General features: G+C 32.7%; 1 pseudogene; it reads right to left on the reverse strand.

Annotated features, from left to right (window-relative positions):
- Nucleotides 1-22,608, reverse strand: part of LOC108766395 (uncharacterized) — a 94,932-nt pseudogene that overhangs the window by 30,435 nt on the left and 41,889 nt on the right.

The raw sequence follows: 22,608 nt of genomic DNA on the forward strand, positions 1-22,608 counted from the left end.
TAAAGCAGTTTAATCGTCTAACACGCTTATAGCCTCGTAAAGTTCTGCTGCGGACATGTAACAGGATGCAATTCCTCCCAAACTACACGAGTTACTGAACGTGCCATTTCTAAAGTTTCAAAGGTAGTGCGCTACGATTTAATGTATCACGTCGTTATTTGAAGATTGTTACATTAAGAAGATTGTTATTCTGAGTTGTAGATTGAAGATTGTTACACTAAGATGACACACTTCCATTGCCAGTAATTTTCATTCAAGAGTCCTCCAAGAAGGCTTCTACTATTACGCTATTTAGTAGTCGCATTTATTTCATGATAGTCGCGTTTCTTGGCCACTCGACGCGTCGTCATTATTGCGTTTGCGCCCAAATTAGGAGTGAGAAATCAGCAATTTAATTGTGATGTCAAAGAGAAGATAGGCCTATCCTTTTTAGCTAAACTCCTTTATAGTTAATTTTTCTCTTTTTTTCTTTTCACGTTGTAGAGAAAAAGATAGAAGATAAACTGTGCAAGAAGTTCAGCTAGAAAGAAGAGATTTCTTAAAGCATTTAGGCAACAAAGCACCTACACAAAAAACAGGAATCGATCTTGATTCTGCGAACCATGTCAACCGTAAACATGTTACAATCAACTGTATTTATATTACAATTTGAATTTAATTTATTAATTTGTTTTTTTACCTATTAATCATCGTTATTATTGTTACTAAACACTTATATTTTGCAATCGAAAGCAAATTGGACCGTATTTTTATTAAATAAATAATTTCTTGATGAACGCCTCTATATTTTTATTGTTGAACTTTATTATTTGTTTTATAGGTATTTGTTTTTTATATGTATTAATATAATTTAATACCTTTCAATAAGTTTTTTTTTTTAAAATTGATATTTGAGATATTTATATAATATGCTCCATTCTGAAATTATAAAATATACTCAACGCGCCAAAACAAATCAATTGTTTTTATTTTAACAAGTTTATAATTGGAAATTCGAAATCTTTTTATAAGAATTATACAACAAAATTTAGTAAAAAAAGATTTGAAATTTCGCCAATATAAAAATTTTACAAGACGTAAATAAAATAGTCTTTTTCCTTTCTTATCGGAATTCAATGTAATATTCATTGACTTTTTCACAATTTTATGATCATGTAATTATTACACAGGTGTTATCTGATAAAGCAAAATGGAATTATATTCCTGATTAAATAAAATAATTTGGAGTCAACGAAAGAACATGACGGTGAAAAATGTGAATCCATGTAAAGTATGAATTCAAAGAATTTAAAGCTAAATCGACTATCATGCTATTTTAATCTCCTATTATCACCTGACATGTTTGAGAAAGGAATTTTGACAAGACTCGTCCATGGATATTCCATCCGTTGCATACCAGCAGATACCTGAAACTTCGCAGATAACCGTCTAAAGCGCTTCTCCAACAACACCTAGGCCGCATTAGTGGAGGACCACGAAAGATCTATGAGCGCTCGTGGTATGTTTGAGAGCAAATGAGTTATATACCACTTACGGAATAATGCTCGCACGTAATCATAATACGACGTTATGATTTATGGTACTTCGCGCACAGATTTATGTTGCGTTCACTGTTTATGCTTCACACAATCATATAACACGATGGAGAAAAGAATCAAGGTATTTTATCGTACAGCTATCGATCAAAATACGTGATCTAGAGATATAAAAAAATTATTAGTTCGTTTGTTATCTTGAATTACGACTCTCTCGTATTCAATCGTGGTATCACGCATGGAAAGAATGATTTTGCTGACATATCTAAAAATTTAGCTAAATATAAATCCGAAAATAACTTGTTGGGCTATTAAAATAATTTTATAGGAATTTCGAACAATTAGATCTGTATTTAGCTAAATTTTGAGATACTTGAGCAAAACCGTTCTTTCCTTGCGTAAATAGATTTATACCTTTTTATCCTTAAAATTAGTTTTGTAATACCTAGTTTCATCTTTTTTGTTTGCTTGTACAACCAAATAGTAAAAACGTCTTGATAAGGATACGTAATGACGTTAATACATATTTGATGATGTTATTTTCATAAATTTGCGTTTTGAATATATAAATTTTTTCCGTTGACTATACAACGGAAGAATAATTTCCAAGTATCTACAAATCTAGATACAGATTTAAAAATAATTTTATTAAACTTTTAAAATAATTATGTAGGTCGTTCAAGCTAGTTGCTAGAATGTCAAATTTTTTTGCAGTATTATTAAGCTTGAATATTCTACATAATTATTTTGATGGTTTAACAAAATTATTTTCAGATCGCTAAATTTTTAAATATTTCAGCAAAGTCGTTCTTTCCGTGTACGCTTCTCTTTTCCTTGTTACTGTCGAAGTGTAAAAGAAAGGAAGTGTACGAAGTGAGAGGATACAAAGCATATACACAGATGTTTTCTAGTTTCTTTTTTTATGAAACAATAGTATACAGATATCTATTATAAATTACATTCGTAATAATTCGTGTTGATGTTCTTTACAAGAAATATATAGATCGGTGAAGTCGTACCGCGTTCTCTCGTCGTAATTTGGTCTCATGTGATCCATCGCACGATCGCTAGAATTCTATTTAAACATAAGTCCTTCGAAGTGTAAGCTCGGCTTAAATGCTCGACGGTTTGAATACCACGCGTCACATGTTGGTGATTAAACGATTTGGATTATGCGATACATTGACATATTTTCATTTATTTGCAGTTAAAATTAATCAAAAGTCGACTGGTGATTAGCAACGTGTTTCAACTAGAAAATGGAAAATTTAATGCTGTAATATGTAATTTTGTCTGTGATAAATATATTAGCATCATTATTACATTGTGCATATTTAAATATTAATAAAATGCTATCGTAATTTCTCTCTGATGTAATTATTATTAACGAAAACTATTTTCCACAAAAGAGGATCAGCTTTGTATTAATACGATGTTAATGTCGGAAACACCATCAAAATCTTTTGTGATTCCGTATGTGACTCGATAAGCGTGCTGTCAGTAGGATTACAACTGGACAACTTTGCGGAAAATGCAATTCTGCGCTGCCTCGATTTAAAGTTCGAATAATTCGCAATGTGCAACTCGCTTAGAACACAGAGCAATTAAAACGTGCACTTGTTAGTAATTTCCTAGATTAAACTTCAACTGCAATTTTAAACGGCACGAATGTGAAACAGAGAAATGTACAGTCAAATTGTACGGCGTTTAACAAAATGCCATGTACAAATACCGTCATCTTTGTGTGTATCTTGCCTGTAAATCAGTCTATTCCTTTGGGTTTATTACAACCATTTACTACTTGTGCATTCAGTTTTACGTTGCGCCAGCGTGAATGGTACATTTATCCGTCTGTCGTAAGTCATTGTTATCTCGATATCTTGCATTCAATAAATCTTGCTATAAAGTCTCGAGCCGTTGAAAAGCTAGAAAAGCACAGCAATTACCATGTTCATTCGTTATTCATAACCAGTTTAAAAGCTTGAAACTCTATGTGCAGAAGTAATTTTTTTTCGACAATAAACAGTAAATAAATAGTGCAACTTATATGAATGGTATTAGTTCGTTCTTATATATTTAAAACTATCTTAAATATAGTCTTAAGATATCATAAAACAATCAAACAAAGCCGAATTAACATTTTAAAGCATTATTTAAGACGATCTTGAAAAAAAAGAAATTATGATCGGTCTATATATGTTTCAACAATTTTGCAAAACAATATATTTATATAATGCATAAAATATTATCTTTCAAATTATACATAATAATTACAAATAATAAGTTTACCGTGTTTAACACTAGAATGGCGATTAATATATATTATACTTATTACTATTTAATGTACATTATATATTTTTGAAAAAAGAAAGATGTGAAGAGAAGAAATTAATTAATTAATTAATTTAATCATTCACATATTGCAACAAAAATCACGAAAAATCTTAATAAAACATGTCGTTATAAATTTAATAAATTGCATTAAAAATCAGTCATTTTTATTACTTTATGGAAGTTCTAATGTTAATAATAGAAATATATATGAATGAAAGAATATCTTCCATAAAAAGTTGCAATTTCTGTTTTGTCAAAATATAGACGCTATATTTTGCGCAGCTAAGTTTTAGAAAACACGTAGGTTTTGACTATAATATAAATTAAAATTTTCATGTTGTAGAGGAAAATCACAGTTATATTTTATTTTTGGGATTACATATTTCTTGAACACAAGCTAAAAATAAAACTTTGGATAAATACAAACTAGAAAGTGTCTTCTATCAAATGATATAGCAGTTTTTATAATACTTTTTGGAATTTTACAATAATTAACTTTTTTATAAGACAAGTAAAAATAAATGTATATAACAAAATGAGCTTCAAAACTGACATAGTAAATAGTAATTGTCATAGTAAGCAGTAATCAAAAATGTTTAATTTAAAATAAAGAAATGTCTTTTTAAGAGATCGATATCGATGTTACGACTTTCCTCTATAATGACTAACTGAGATATAAGATTTATTTGTAATCTAGATGTGAGTTTATCAAAATCGGCTTGTTCTTATCAAATTGAAGCTTGAAAATTGTTTGTGCTTCATGAGATAAATTAGCTTATTTTTCGACAAGGAATATAGTAACGTACCTCTTTTATTAAATTGTAATAAAATATATTAAAACGTATATCAACAATGCAACATTTATATTCCCGATCTCATCTAAACAACACAATGCAGCAGATATAATTCTCAATTTTCAATTTCCTGTAATCCGTTTTCTATTTCGTCGAGATGTTCATTTCGTTTATAATTAAAAAACTCGCACTAGCCCATGAAAACCGTTCATAAAATTCACCGCGCGAATATGTCGGTAATTCGCAGCGGAATAATAAGTAGCGGATATTTGTTCATTCTAGCCCCGACACGCGGAAGAGAGATACGCTGAGTCCCATTCGTTGTCCTTATAACTATTTTACAGCGTCTATCTAACCGAGAGATGCGCGCAGAATTTACGTTGCCCATAGAACATCGCACAGCTTTTTGCGCCGCGTGATCGTAAAGATGACGTCGTCCTGAGGATGAATTTACTTTGTTAAAGTCCCCATCGTCATTTAACTCCAGCCATCTCCAGGCTGCTATACATATGCATACATTATATATATGCTATGTATATACATATATATACATGCATGCGTTGTACTACGTTACGCGCGTTATGTTTTCATTTTCCTACAAATTCAAGACTGACCTAAACGTTCCAGGAAGCATGTAAAAGTCGGAAGCGAAATAAAGACATATGCGCGCTTGCGAGATATATCTTGCGGTTTTCATATCCTGCCTAAAATGAGTACCATAGAAATAAGCTATTCTTAGTAAAAGATATTGACCTTTATCCTCGCTGTAAAATTTTAAGTCAGCACGTCTGATGGAGAAACAAAAATAATGATTCGTTGCAACCATGCCAGTCTTTGCCGACTGCGAGCATTATGAAGAGAACTGTAGCCCCAAGACATCTTTCGCGAGTAGAAAAATCATAACTGTTCAAGAATACACGCGATATGGTAAAATTGAAGACGAGATAATATTACTTGACGAATGTACGCACGTTTACAAAGGTATCTCCCACTTCTCGTATTCAACGTACGTATTATTCTTGAAAAGGAACAATTCTTTAACAACGCGTTCTCCTCTTCCTGCATAAAATTACTAAATTCCATCGGTATAAACCTGAAAGAAGGATTTAAACTCGGCGAACATTATATCAGAGAAATTCGCAATAGCAATCTATTACAATTACTTAGTCAATTTATTCGCTGTCTAAAAAGGACCGGATAAAAGGCGAATTATTAAACGCAAATTTTATTAAAAGCAAACGTTTCAAGTATTTTGTATCCCATGACAAACACACCAATAATATGGAATAAAATTCAAATATATTATTTTACGCATTTGTTTGCAAGACAGCTTTTCATGCTTTAGCTTTTCATGCTCGAGGTAAACGATAGGCATTTTTATTTTTCCACTTATTTTTCCATTTTGGTTTTAAATTCATTAGCCATCAGTGCTTGCCAATTGAAACAGTTAAAACAACGGTTTGTTGGCGCAATTAATTTGTCAATTTAGCCGAGGAGTTATGAATCAAAGCCACGATTCAGCACGTAAAAGGCAAATCATCTCTTAGAACCGCTCGCAAATACGGCCGAAACGCTGTATAAAATTTGCATGGCTCCATCAAAATTGCAATGGAAACGGAAACGCTTCTCGTGAGAATGGATTCTGGAGTATTGAATGGCGAAGAGACTCTCAGCTTGCGCAGCTGCAATTCCCTCAGAACTAGTCACAAATACATGAACGCATCGCCAGTAAATCTCCCCGTTTCACTCAGCGCGATATCGCGATACATTACGAATGAACTCGAAAAGACGGCGCTGGCGGATTATTCAATAATAATCGAAGCGGGTGAATCTGGGAAACAGAGCGACGAACTGTCAATACAAAAGTGCACTACTAATTCCCACTGTGGTAAAGTCGCTTTTAAAAGCTACTCTACGTTGCGAGAAGCTCGAAATAAAAGTGATGTAGGCAAAGCAGCGTGGCATACATAAAGTGCGAAAATTTTACCTTTTCCTTTCAACCGCTCGGTGCGAAATAAATTTCTTGACAAATCGTTTCATCCGTGTTATAAATAGTTCGGTTTAAGTTAAAATAATCCTACCCAAAGAGGACAAAAATTAAATAGCGATGATAAGAGTAGCGTGTCAGCGTGCGTTGATGAGAAGTCCGTCTCGATTAAATCCTACCTGTAGTTTACATTCGATGTGTGAACACGTGTTTCATATTTATACATTGTCTGCTTCATTCTTAACATATATTTACATTTTATTCTACTTCGGAAGTCTCACGATTCGAGATCTGCTTTACGGCCTGTTTATTGGACAGTCTATATTAGATCGGCGAGGTCGGCCATTATCGATTCGTTGTAATGTGCTTTATCGTACGGCAAGAAGCCGAAACATGCTTACGGGGATTACAGTAAGTCGCCACTTGAACGATAGGCGAACGGATCTTCGAGATTTACGAAACATTGCTACTCTTTTTGCACAGATTCTTTGATTAATTATAAGTCAAAACTAATTTTCTCCTCTCTTTTTTTGTTAGCAAAAAAACTGCTACTTTAACAAAATTTTATTTGAACAATATTTATAGATTTCAAGATATAATTGCTTTAAAAATCCATTTAATTCTATTTTAACAGAATCTTACATATATATATATAATGTGTCGGAAACATTGCTACTCTTTTTGCACAGATTCTTTGATTAATTATAAGTCAAAACTAATTTTCTCCTCTCTTTTTTTGTTAGCAAAAAAACTGCTACTTTAACAAAATTTTATTTGAACAATATTTATAGATTTCAAGATATAATTGCTTTAAAAATCCATTTAATTCTATTTTAACAGAATCTTACATATATATATATATATATCTTTGTTAAAATATATATTTCATTCTAAATTAATTGAGAGAAAGAAATATAGCTGCAGAAAGTAGCAACAGTTCCGAAACATTTCGGAGAATCGACCAATGCAATTAATCTTCTCATGCAAGGATTTACTTTCTTCAACTAGAAAGAAAAAAACACCTGAGAACACAATTACAAAAAAGAGAACACAATTATTTTTTACTTAGTAATAGGAAAGTATGTGGTGAGATAATAACAAGGAATAATAAGGAAATATATTAGAAAACGTTGTGGTTTTAATTCCTAAAAGTTCTTGAAATAACAAGAGACTCTTCTCCCAAAGACCCCAACCTTGTCATTGATGCTCTTTATTGAAAGGGCTTTAGTCATTAACGTAGAAGTTTATAGAACTTTAGGTAATCCCTCAAACAAGAACTTGTATCAATTAAACTATTATACATAAAGTAAAAGTACTCGACTGCAGTGTTCAGGGGTATGAGATTAAAAATGCATGAGAGGACTAAGAACTTTAAGAAGCGATACGCCACGCGCGTCGTTTACCTCACCGATGTTACGCGGCGTATCGTACATAAATTGGTCGATTTGTCAGCCGATTCTTACGTGAAGAGATGCAAATACACTTTTCTTCGGGCAGACCCTCGTGACGGATCCTTCCTATTAAGTCGCTCTCGAGAAGCCTTTCCAAGGACTCTCCGCGCTGTACCGTGACGTTACACTGTGCTGCATCAACACTCAATGACCCTCGTAGCGTATGGATGTTGAGCAAACCATCCATTTAACGGTTCACTGAGAGATGCGATCACTACTCGTTCGGAGTAAGCCACTCTCGAAGACCCGCGTCCTGTCAAATTTACACTGCGGTCGCTCCATCGACCGTTACTCCACGTCGGTGTTTCAGTGGCTTCTCCGCGATGTCATGTACCTGACGTCATACAGGAGACCGCTCTCCTCCTCGGACACGGAAGAAAGGAGCGCATTAACTCGTCCTTTCGAAGGGACACCGGGGAATCAGCAGAACGACGGGTATCAGAGGCATCAATGGCGCCAGCAGCGGCAACAGCAGCAACAGCATCAGCAGCAGTAAAGGGCTGCCAGCCAATGAACGGCAGGGACCACCGGCGGATTTCGTGGGTGGATTTCGCATACGGTCATTCATCACGTCGCTGGATATCGCTGCGCTGTTCGGCTCTGCCGAGGGACAGCTTATCGGTGCGGCGTTCATTGTGTCGCTGGCATTCGCGTTGTTCGTAGAATCCCGGGAGCAGCGGCTGGCGTGATGGGCCAGGCAGGCAGCATAGGCGATCGCGTGCGGGATGTAGCTCTGGTCGACGCTACCGGAGAACAGGGCGTTCGCGAGGGGCCCGACGGCGAACACCGGCACGTCCTCACCCCCGTGCGTCGCCCACGCCCTCGGCACGCCTGCAGTCTGTAATTATAGTTGTTACAGATGCAATTACTGTGCCTAAATCGGATGGGGGGAAAGGGAGAGATTGCACGGGGCATCCCGGTGCGTCTTGTAGAAAATTTGATAGGATCGATAAGAATGCAAATAGACGATTGAATCCGTGATATAGATGCCTAATGAGTGACGGGGTGAAGAATTTGAGGAATTAATTGATTGAGATAAATTAGTTTATAGGGAGAAAGCGGAATAAAAAATTTATATTTATATTTCTTTCTTGCTGAATATTAATGATAGTGAAAAATCGCATTAAGGATCTCTGCAAAAAATGATTGATACTTTTTATATAAAAGTGAATGTTATATACGAATGAAACAATTCAGTAAGGTTAATATTTGTATTTAATAATACAACTTTATAGTTTAAACAACAATTTTCTTATTTCGTCTTGATTATTTTTTTTTAATATGTCTATTTCTTATTGAGAAATCATTTTTTATCCAAGTTTTCATCACCGCCAAACTTTTTGTATTTGTAGTTATTTTTAAATATAATATAGGAAAATCAGTAATTTTTCATTTTGTTAAAAAATATGTGAAATATATCCTTCAGCTCACTTTAAAATTAGAATTCGTGTTGAAATTCAAGTTGAATTTTTATTTGTAATTTTATATGTTGTACAATAAAGAAAATATTTGAAACATCAGAAATACAAACTCAGAGAACATTATAATGTTTCGAACTGAAACCTTATAAACTTTCAAAGACATTTTTATAAAACTATCTGAAAGACATCTTTGTATGACATCTTTGAGTTGCCTTATGTCTCGATTTCTCTCAAACGTTTCATTTGAAATCATTTTTAGATATTACATTTAGCAAGGTAAAAACTATAGTCACGTAAAAACACGTTAATAAAAGGAACGTAAAAGAGGAACTGATGTTACTTGATAAATCGATATATAAATAGTTTAAAAATACGACTTCTATATCATTCTGTGACACAAACAATGAATTATTAAAAATAATGGAAAGAATTCTGTTAAAAAAATGTTCAAGACATCATCATTTTATGAGAGAATACTACTTCGTAGTTGTTGGATATAATGGAACATTATTTTTTAATGAGGCCGCTTTTATAACTATGGCTATATAAAATACAGTAGTAAAACAGCAGTATCAACCTTCATGATGTTTAACATTAAATCTAAAAAATGTTATAGCGGGAAACGTCGAATTGTCACAGATACGTATTATATGTGCATACCCTCTGTGAATCGCACGTAAAAACATACAATTTATTTCTCTAGGGAAATGCATTTATATTTTTTTATGTGCAGAAATATATCTCATGAATGTAATCTAACTCATGAAATATGAAAGAAATTTTTGTATTAAAATATTATGTAATTAAAAGTAGAATAAAATTAAAATTATATTAATAAAAATATATTTCATTCTGCAATTAATGAACCGAAAAAATGTTTAATTGTGCTAATTTTCATATTCATTTTTATATTTAAAAATTGTAGAAATGATATAATTACGTTCTGCATATAAAATAAAATAAAACAAAATAAAATAACAACAAGAAAGAATTTTTGCACGCTTTATAATATGATGTAAAGCTTCATGCTGTTTCAATATCATGCTTTACAATAAAAACAACACAATATAAAATTAACCCTTACCCTACTAAGGGAAGGTCACTAGTTACTGAGCGATTCCTGTTTATGCAAATTTCTTTGCGTCTTTCGGTAATTATAAATTATACTACATTTTATTATTTTCCAAAATGAAGTGCCAATATTTATTCTAGAACCCTTGATAGTATAGATGAGGCACCAAATTGTAGATGATACGGTAAAGGTTAATAAGTTAATTTGAAAAAATAATCGTAACTTCAAAAATTTTTTTAATATCGATACTCAATACATTATCTTACATCGACAATTTGTTCAAGCAGATTACTTATTACATTTACTTAGTCTTTTGTTATATTTATATTTTGTTACATTTCCGTAATTTCTAATCTACAAATTTTAAAATCAGTAAAGTCCATGGATTGGCAGAAAATACTATTCTCTTTAGCTCATTGTAACTCGTATTGCTTTAAAATTGAACTTCCTCCAACGGAAACGGCGCACATTTTAGAATTAAAACGAGAATAAAATTAAAACAGCTGGTTCGAAAAGATATCACCGTGAGTTTCAACTGCGACCCGCTGCAATTCTCTTTGCATTTTATTCCGCCTGCGGCTACGTTGTGCGGCTCAAATGAGGCGGCGAAAAAGGGAATTCTTTCACAATATTTCCTTCTCGTCGAGACACCGTAGACCCTTTGCCGCGATCTCGCCGCAGATGAAAGGCCACGGCACGTCCTGAGGTAGACTCGGGAAGAAGTGGTTTTGAGCAATGAGAATGGAACAAAACTTTATGCCCGTAGGAGAAACAACAAGTGCTGAGAATATGGCTAGAATGGCGTTGATGACGATGCGAGGACACCTATTTTATCTTTCTCTGAATTTTTTTGGGTTTATATCCCGATGAACAAAAGTGGAAAAGAAATTAAAATTGATTCAACCAAAATCAATTTGTAATGCATTAATAAATGTCAAATGAGGAAGATCTTAGATTTATTTTCATTCTCGCGTCACCAACAGCCAGTAAGATAGATACGATTTCCTTCTTTTGCTTTCCTCTTTTACAATACAAATCGGAAAGTGTAATTCTAAAAGCATTGGATGTAGTTACCTTAGTTGGACATTCTCTGAATCACATGATTTAGGTAAGATCATTAAATATTTCTATATTCAATATTTCTTTTCAAATATCATAACACTTTTCGATCCAGCTAAGACCAGAGGCAAACTATTCATACAAAAGGTATTCAGCATCAAAAGCAAAATATCAATAATTTCGCAGAAAGTATTGCTAGTCTTGACAAGAATGTAAAAGGGATGCACTATATTCATTGAATGTCTGTAAGAATAGTACAAAGAACGTTGTGCTACTCCTAAGAATATATGAAACTAGACAGAAATATAAACTTGTCAAAGGAAAAAAAGAGAGGAGAGAAAAGAGAGCAAAAGATAAATTTAACGTTGCAAATAATAAATATAACATAGATAAATTATAAATGCGATTTTCTTTAATTCAATTCATCATTAAAAATATAAAAATAAATTAGAAGATTCACAGGATAATAAAGTATGAAAGTAGTGAAAGTGAATTGCTGTTATTTTGTAATAAATAGACAGAGTTAACGTTAATTAATCACTATTCTATAAAAGAAATCCGTCATTTTTATTACATAATATAAAAAGAACATACATGACTAAATTTGCAAAAATAAATATAAAAAGAAGCCGGCGATAATTTAACTAGTTTCAGTAGATTAGTGATATATATTTTCGAGATAATAATTTTGAAAATTTACATAACAATAGAACGTTCTCAAAAATTATAACATACACATTCTAATATTAACTGTAACTTCCTTTTAAAAAATTCTAAATAAATTCTTTTTATGTCTATTTATGTCGAGATTTTCTGAATGAATATTATATAGCCATGCAATTAGATGAATTTTCGGCCTTTTTACAATATTTATTTTTACGAGTTTAAAAATGGAAGTATATTCTTTTCGCGCCAACAAAAACGACGGTTTCCTCTACAGAAAAGTATTTAATTCATTTCATTTTACATTTCACACAAGATAACAGCTATTTAATTTTAGCAATTTTAACAATTTCGGTTGTCTTCTGTGACATTCTATATGAAAAATTCCAAGAGTATCTTTCCCACGAAAAGCACTTGTCCAGAAATAATCGTAAGGCAAATAGTCGCGTTTGTTGAAAATAAACAGATAAAAATTTCTCCGATGTTCGCGCATTTCTCAAATCCTACTACGCGTCCTCCTGAGAGAAATCCTGCCAGTGACGATGATTGCTTAAGCGTAAAGCAACGTCGAGCTGCTGAGTCCATTGGAGCAGGATGTAACTGGAGAAATGGCGTCTTAAGGAATTATGGTGCGTCGGGAGAGCGTTAAATATCGTACGGGGTTAACGTTATCCGCTATCAGTACATCTTGACTTCGGTATTTCTATTGGGTAATACGAAAACTCGGAGATATCGCAGAGCGAAGCATACCCCGCGCACTTTATTCTCGCAACAAAATCTATGGAATGGACTGGGACACTAAGCGCTTATCGAGATAAACAAGAGGATCAGATACAAAAGCAATAAAAAATGGCTATAACCATTAAATTTATTAAACAACCATCTAACGCCGTGGTAGATTAGATAGAATTCTGAATTCGCTCATTATGCATACATTCATTATAATATAAACTGTCGTATAAAATCCAAAATATTTTAGATTAGTTTATATTATAATGAATAAGAAATATTATAAAATATGTATATATGTATATTACAAAATATATATATATTAGAAGATACCTTTATATTTTTCGGAAAAATATTAAAGTTACATTTGAAGCTCGGAATTTTTTATCTTTGCTTCTGTCTCTCTCTCTCCTTCTTCTATAAAATAATATCCTGATAAAAACACAAAGAAGTATTCATTAGCGAATGTTGTCATACGGGATAAAAAATTCTGGTTGCGTGAATAAAGACTGAAAAGGATTGTTTTAAGACATTTACAAGAGGCGGATATTTCACGCGGGGTGAACACCCCTGCGAACCGGGTGAAGTCGATCGTGCGGGGCGGAACAGATTTGTACCAGTTTGCGCTTCAGGAATGCAGAGGAGTGCTGGGCATAATACGAGGGCGAAAGAAACGGCGCAACGCGGAACGGGCGAGTTATCGAAGCTGAAAAATTCTCATTAATTTGCGCGCTATATCGCGCGAACGAAGGGAGTCGACGTCTACTAAATAGCTCGATATCAGCTCGGCACGGTGTTTAATTCGTCCTGGATATCTGAAGCATTAACTTCCAGCATGTAATTGCAGGCATAAATCACTGAGGTGGGTAATAACGTACCTGCTTTTTATTACACCATGTCGGTACATATAAAATGCAAGGATAGATAAGTCCAGTTCCAGGGTAGAACGTTTTTACAAAGTAAATATATTTCAAGTTGCTTTAACGATACGATAATTATTCCCATAATTAGTACGATATCATGGCAGTATTTTTGTTAGCAAAAAATTAAAGAAAGAACATTTTGTCATCGCACCTTGAGCCACGAAACAAAATTCTCACAGATTAAAGTACAGAGAAATGAATAATGAGAAACATTGTTCACCATTTAGTCATACAAGCACTTATTGATTGGAAATCTTGAAGTATTCCATATAATTAACGGGATAATTTTACAATATTGAATTTTACTTTCACAATGAAGATGTTTATATTTCAGTTGTTTAAATAATACAACTAATTTCAAATTATAAAAATTCGTATCATATTGTTTCAATAGCATTATTAATCTTACCATCGCATCACATAATTTTATTATAGTTAAATAATTTATTTAGAGATCAGGTTACGGAGATGAGCAGTAACTCCAAGTCATTCTCTTCATATTCTCGAGATAAACTGTTCGATCGGAAATTAGGTCACTGTTTACTTTGGCACTATCGCATGCACGTTTACTGCGTATGTACTTTGTATTATGGTCACGAGATTTGCTGCTAATACCGACTGGTGGAGCCAGATTTACGCGCTTAATGCATACCTGACATTCATCGTGTAAATCATATTCTCATAAAATGGCAGCAATCTCCCCTCGTAAAATACGGACACTTCTTGTTTCGCGTGATATCGATTTATGTGAATTTACGTTTACATGATAGTCCGTAGAAAATGCGACCGCGCTCGAACAAGGGTCTACGTGGCGCTATCATAGCAATATTACGCGATACTATCCCAGCTCAAACTATGCACTCATGGCATTATATCGTATGCATTCCAGCAAAGCATGCAGATTACAATGCAACTTTTCAAATAGCCAAACAACAGAACTATTCACAAAAGCACGATTTATATTAATAAAAAATTTTTTTAACTTGCAATCTGCGATTGCATTGTGTGGCTGATGGCTCTTTAATTATTTAATTACACGAGCCTTAAAATTAAACTTTCTTAACAGGCTTTACGCAATATGTAAAAAAAAATATTGGAAATAAATTATAGAGATTAATTAAAATTATTTTAATTTCTTTTTTATTCAAATATTGTTAAAATGTATTGTCGTCTTATCATTATCATTAATCTCTCAAGATCTATGTGGAATAAAAAGTTGCAGATTCGAGTAATTACTTTATGGAAAGGTTTTACTAAAAAAAAGTAGTATCTAAAAAATGTAACTAAATACAGATCTGAAAATATTTGTTTGGATTATATATAATCAGAATAATTATATAAGATGCTTAAACTGGTTGCTAAAATGTCAAAACTTTTGACATTGCTTATTATGTTTGAAGTTCCTAAATGATTATTTTAATGATCCAACAAAATTATTTTCAAGTCGGTATACATATAAATTTTTACTATATTTTCGTATAATCGTTCTTTCCGTGTATACATTTTTCTCACAATAATAGTTCTTTAGCTAACATTCTTCTATAATGTTCTCATTCTATCAAACTATCGCTTGAATTTAAGGTGATGAAATGTCTCGATCGTTTTCCTTTTTGCAACTTATAAAATCAGCGGTGAAAGAGGACAGACAGGTCAACGTAATTTATATTACGCCCCAATAGTCATCCGGATTTTAATCACTTTTTTCCCGGATCACTTACCGCTTATGATGATTCACTCTGACGGAGCATTCCGAGGAATTGAATAATCATACTCGAGAATCACACCGGCAGATGATACCTTTATAACTTTAGAATGAATTTTGCTCAATGCATTCCGAGAGTGCTGTGAGCGAAAAGATTGTATGAATTGTTACTTTGTGATCTCGAGAATAGGATTTTAATATTGCAAATACGCAATAACAAGCTTTGGATAGAGTATATGAGAAAGATAATCTTTTTAATTTGTAACATAAATATCTCGATAAATAAAAATTCAACTGAAATCGTTTTGAATTAAATTCAGAAAATTTTGTAGCTTCTCTCGATCTCGACATCGTTCTAATTTGTTTTAAATAATCACGATGTAACGAGATGTTTTATGAAAAAGAAAATTTGTATAGTTGAAGGAAATATGATATATATTCAATATATTATAGGCAGTTACATTCTCTGTTAATCAAGATTAATTTACGTTAGTATCGTAATGACATATAGTGGTATAATACATTATATTTAAACAAGGCAGTAAAATCGTAATTATACACGGCGTGCCGGATTTGCGCGTAAAATTTGTTAATATCCACACCTGCCCGCATCGAAGAGTAAATTACTGTACGCACGAGTTTGGGATGATAATATAAAGCGAAGTGCGAATAAAGCGCGAAATGATCTACCCCATATTCCGCGATGTAACTCAGCGACGTCGAATAATATCCGTATCGTAAATATTCAGCGAATGCTAAAATGTCTCTGCTCGATATGTTGTAAATACAAAATGATATAAAATTCGGCGAATACGTGAGAAAATACGGATAGTTGTGAAACACATGGCAAAATATTTTTGTTTACAGATTAGTATAAATTCAAATCTCTATGTAAACATATATGATATATGGAAACCTGTAAAGCAAGGAGAACGCTCGTTCGTGCATTGTAACATAAACTCGATCGAAAATAAATATAAATTTTATAGAAAAGCTATGTCAGCGAAGGAAATTAAAAATCAATAAACAACAATCGCAAATAGAATAAAATATATAAATGAATAAATATATGACGCTAAATAAAACAGTCAATAAATTGTATTGCATTTTTTACAACTAGACATGTGTCACATTTTAAAATTCTCTTCATATACAATTCATTTAGCACCCATTTGAATTTTGAAAAATTATTTATCAATGGAATTTATAAAAAAAAAGAAAATTAATTTTATCACATAAAAAAATTAAATTAGATTAAATCAAACATTTTGCGAAGACTGCCAATATCCTTACATGCAATCTATTCCATCAAGTAATCAAAACATAATTCTAAAATTAATTCAATGTTTAAAACCATTTAATATCTAAAATTGCAATATTTTTGAAATTAAATTATTATTAAAGTTATATTTTATTAATATTTTCAAATTTAATGATTATTTTAGTAGTGCGATTTTTATGCACTGCTTAAGAATGTCATTACACAATCATTATGTGTACCACTTTTGATATATCTGTTTGTCAAAATTAAATTTGCCTCAAGCTCGATCGTGTACCCCGTTCATTAATTTTACGGCAAGATTAAAAATTCCTAGCGCCCATCGAACGCGGTATTTCAGGATACTCGAGAAAATGGTTGGGGATAAGCACTAGGCAGTCGGAAGTGTTTGGCAGAATATTTCACGAACAGCTATGGTACGTGATGGATTTTCGAACGCGATCTCGATTTCGCCACTCGATCATTCTCCGATCCAATAAACACTGGCGAACTACCTTTCGCGCGTACGAAAATGAGACCAAGCCTCCCTTACCTGAATGGAATCTTTCCCAGCTTCCCGTAGAATATTCCGCGGATGTATGTAACCCGGGCCGTTGCTGTAGAGCAACGTTGTGTAGGGCTGTCCGTCAACGTCCGACACCTTGCTATCGGAGCCTGAGGGAGAAAAAAAATTAATCAAGCGACTCGTCGGTGGAATTATTGATAAATCATTTTATGAATAAATGACTGGAGGTAAACGAAACTCGTAACTTTACATTCATCAACACGATCCGGCGAGATTTAATGCAATCGTAAGAGCCATCAAAACTGATTTAATTTCATGCCTGAGGCAGTTTAAGTTTCCATGCTTGTTAACCCTCCGGAGATTACGTCAAAATCTATAACATAATTACTGACGTTGGATCTGTAAATGTAATTTAATTTATGTTAATTAAAAGCTGAGAGGTACTAATTAATTTCAAAGAATTAAAATGACATAACTCGTATACAAAAGAGTGAATACTACATTGGAAAAAGAGTCTAATTGTATTAATTGGAATTCTTATTGAAACTAGACAAATCAGAAATTTCAGATTGAACCTATTATAATTTTAGTTTATGTAACTAGAATTTTGATTAATATGATTAGAATTTTTTGCTATGTTCATGTTCAACCAAAGATTTATCAGTATATTTGAATAAGAATCCAAAGAACTCCGCACTAATTATGTAGAAAAAGTGATTTTAGTCAAATTAAAAAAATTGTGATATTTTGTAACTTATAAACGCTGATTAAAAATTTCCATAAATACAATTAACAATAAAAATTGAATATATTTTGCAATAATAAAGAATTTATTAAAACCGTACATGTGAATACACACAAATAAGAGTTTAATATCTATTACGGTCGAAGCTGAATTTTAAATGTTTTTTGAATATATTTTATTATATAGTATGTTTGAAAGTTATTTTGAGTCTAACCGAAATGAAAATCTTTATCTACAGTACAGTTTGTTTTTTAATGGTATATATATATATATATATATATAACTATACGTGTATTCATACATAATAACGTCTAATATTACTAATGGAATAGTCATAGAGACAGATACATATATCGATATATGTATACATCTACATCACTCCTCACACGGTTACATAAACCTATTCAATAACGGAACGTATATAGTTACATATGTAGGTATTTAATTGAATAAATGCTTATACAATATTTAAAAAAATAAACTGTGCACTGTAGATACAAATTCCTTTCAATACACTGCATTGTTAAATTCTTCAAATTAATCCAATTTGAATTATTTTTAATTATTTCTACAGATTGTCGTTCCTACTCAATATGATGTCGTTAATTTAATTAAAATAATAAAGTTAAATAATTTAACTCAAGAAAATATATTATATTTAGTATCGTACTAACCACAAAAATGGGTTGATTGACGTTTTGACATATAGAAGTTAAAAATAATAAAATGTTATTTAACTTAAGGTACTGGATTACCATTACTCTTTTGATATCTAACAGTGTATGATTAGATTCAAAATAGTAACTTTCAGATAAAATTACAGTAATATCTGTCCATCTTTTATGGCTGTATCGGAACTTTTGATCAGAATCTGAAATTACTTTTTTCATACGATTAGTGCGAGGTCTTTTGCAGTAACATAAAAAAATTAAATTGTGTAACATTTTTGAGGAAAAATTGACAATTAAGTAAATCCAATATGGACTCACTGTCAGCTCCGGAAGATTAAGAAAATTACATGATCTTACGTTAAATACCAACGTCTGCAGAATGACTTTTGGAAATTGCCACACTTTCGGACATTTCTCGACCATGACAGTAAACTTCATTCGCCAAGTTTCTCGGGTGCAACACGTTTACTTTATTACCATTAACGGGTTGCTATTATGTGGCGTCGCCCGAATGACCTCGCCAAGAACGGACGGATATTTAACGGTAGAACGGATGAAAAAAGAGGAGGCGGAGAAGAAGATGTAGGAGGCTATGAGGCGAAGGGATGAGTAAAGACTCCGGGACATGCCGGTGGTAGATATGTTTTATTCAAGGAGCTTTCTTCTTCTTCCGCGCCCAGCCACCTTCAAAAATAGACCACCGTGCGCCGTTTCAGCCTGTCCGTCGTTTAACAATGTATAATTTAACCGTTTATTTGCCCGCGCAAACGCGTGGCGTTCACTCTAATCGAGACGGTCGGTGCCGCTTCTCTTTAAACTTCTCCTCGCATTTTACACCCGATAGACTGAAACACTTTCTTGTTTCGTCGAGTAATTGCACGCTTGTTGCCGCTACACGTCATGACTTTTGACTGATGTACATAGACCTACCGTTTCGCGTGCCACGGCACTTCACATCGGTCGACTAGGAGTAACGAGGAAATCATGGAGAGAAGGAAATCATTCATAGTGATTCGTCAATCTGTTTGTTAATTTTATGCAGGTCCTCGATGGAACAAGGTAATTGTATTTACCATTATATACTGTTTCATAAACAAATACGAGGTTGTTACGAAATGGAGAACAACTTGGATGGAATTTGCTCTTCAAGCATTGAGAGACGGATATATTTTACTGTGAAAGCGATAGACGTTTTAAATGTTAATTGTTACCGGCAATGGGCGAGTTAACCATTTTTACAAGATTGTTAAATCCTTAATTGGACGTCGATTGAGTTAAATAGCCCGCTGATAAGACTGTAGAACGACATAAAAAAAAAAGAACAGACGGCCATCGTTACAGTAAACATCTCGCATCTCGCTAAGCACTTCACGGGGGGTAGGTTGTAACACTTTAATTGCCCATCTGTAACGTCTGACCTGACGTGTAATACCGGCATCGGGATAGCGAAATGCGCTGCTACTTCAGGCTACCCGACAGCGTCCGGAATGAAATGAGCCTTTGCGTTCCTTTCAGGCGTAGTTGGAACTCACGAATTGCACGTTAAGTGGGGAGTAAAAGGAGATCACGAAGTCAAGGAAGTAATATCCTGCAATCTGCCTCTAGAGACATTGTAGGGTAAAGTCTGAGATAAATGGATATACGTGCGAGCGCGAAACTATCGAAAAAAATCAATGACCTTTTGTCGATATAAATGAGTTTTATGAAGTTGTCTGGCTTAAGGACGACGTATAGTGGCAGTTACGTTAATAAAAATGTATATTTCGCTCCCTGTGAAATCACTACACGGTTCTCCGCAAAATTAAATTGTATTTATGCTATTATTCAATAAAACTGTTTGATAAACTGTTAAAAAAAATTCGTAATATCAAACCATATCCAATTTGAGTTATTTTTACTTATTTTAGGTCGCTACTATTTCTACTCAATATGTTGTTAATTTAGTTAAAACAATACAGTTAAACAATTTAATTCGAGAAAATTAAATTTACTTCAAATTTAATTTATTATTTACGAAGTAAATGTGCGTTAACATGGACATCGTTTATTTCGAAGCTAACCACAGAAATTAATTGATTTACATTTTGATACGTATGGAAATTGAAATAACAAAATATTATTTAATTAGAGAGATTGAGTTATCATTGTTTTTTTGATATTTAACAGAGTAAAACAACTTGTAGGAGATCACTGCGGGATAGCTTTCTTACATTTGCATTTATAAAAGAGATGCACGTTTCAAGCAAAGATAATTTAAAATAAAATAATAAAGGATTACAGCCAAGCTAAATGTTATAGTTTATATAATAATTATCATAATAAACTGTAAATTATTTATATACAGGTTTTTAAAAAATATTATTTAGGAGGCTTATTTAGGAGGCTTAGCATTAATAACATTACATTGCTTGTCAATTTAATTCGTGATATCATTACTCCAGTGTCGGTTTAGGACTATGTTTCAAAACCGACAAATGATCAACGCACAATTTGCTTGAACTAGAAATTGTATAAATTGACAACAAATATTAGACGAAAAATCGCATTGACCGAATATGACATTTTTCACTCATAGTGAAACTTTAGAGTTGAAAATCTAGCTTGACTCGTAACCTTTCATTATTCCATTTTGAATTTTATTCTAATTAAGTATCTTATTTTCATTGTTTTAAACAAGGTAACACTAATAAGGACTATCACTTTCACAACTGTTAGAATACGGATAGAATTACAAGTTAGATTGAAGAGAAGAAAGTTATAATCTACAAAATGCAATATATAGCACGGTCTCCATGGGCCAACCAGCACTATGCTAAGAACGAGGAACAGGTAAGTTATTTGAGCAATTTGAAGCAGCACAGCCGCCAATTCCCGGCTCTCCAAGTTAATCAAGCTTGAAAGAAAGCTTAGCGCCTATTACATTGTTTCACTCACAGTTAGTAAATAACAGAGATACAATATGGCGGTTTATTCTCCCTCGGTATACATACAGATCTTTACTTCGGTCATTTACATAGCACTCCGTACTTTAGAACGTCGTGAATAATACCCGATATGTGCTTTGCCGCCCAATGTTATATAAAGTTACGTAATATAAAATTAAGGATGTCGGCTACGAAGAGCGACTCGCATTTGTGAACTATAATATCGTGCGCAAGCAATTAAGGACGATCCTTTAGCTATCCAAGAAACGTCCTGCGTTATATCTACCAAATTTCCTACCAATTATATTGAAACGTGATCATGGATCGTCCTGCCACTGTAATACCTTGTACAATATTGTTGAGCCGATTATAAGCTGATATTGTGCCATTAGATATTAATTAATGCCATAAAGTATCATTAGAGGCCACTTCAAAAAGCAAATTTGTCTGACAAGTTTATACGAATTTGATTTCACGCCACTAATAACAATTATAACATGATATTCGATGGTGTGAGAAAAAGTGACATTTGTTTGTAATAACATGACACATTTTAACTGTAAATAAAAAACGATAAATGTACGTTTTTATTTTAAAAAATGAAACCTGCATAGAATTGTATTTATTATAAATGTAAATATTTATATTAATGTTTATAATATATCAAATTAACAACTTTTATAATATTTTGCATGCTTGCAATTATTTTTATTAAATAAATTAAATAAAATTAAATAAAATAATAATTTAGTAAATAACAATAAAAATAATAATTTCATAATTGCTTCCATCATGATGGATGTTTGCAAAAAAA

The sequence above is a fragment of the Trachymyrmex cornetzi genome, unplaced genomic scaffold, assembly GCF_001594075.2.
Source record: "Trachymyrmex cornetzi isolate Tcor2-1 unplaced genomic scaffold, Tcor1.1 scaffold58, whole genome shotgun sequence".
NCBI lineage: Eukaryota > Metazoa > Arthropoda > Insecta > Hymenoptera > Formicidae > Trachymyrmex > Trachymyrmex cornetzi.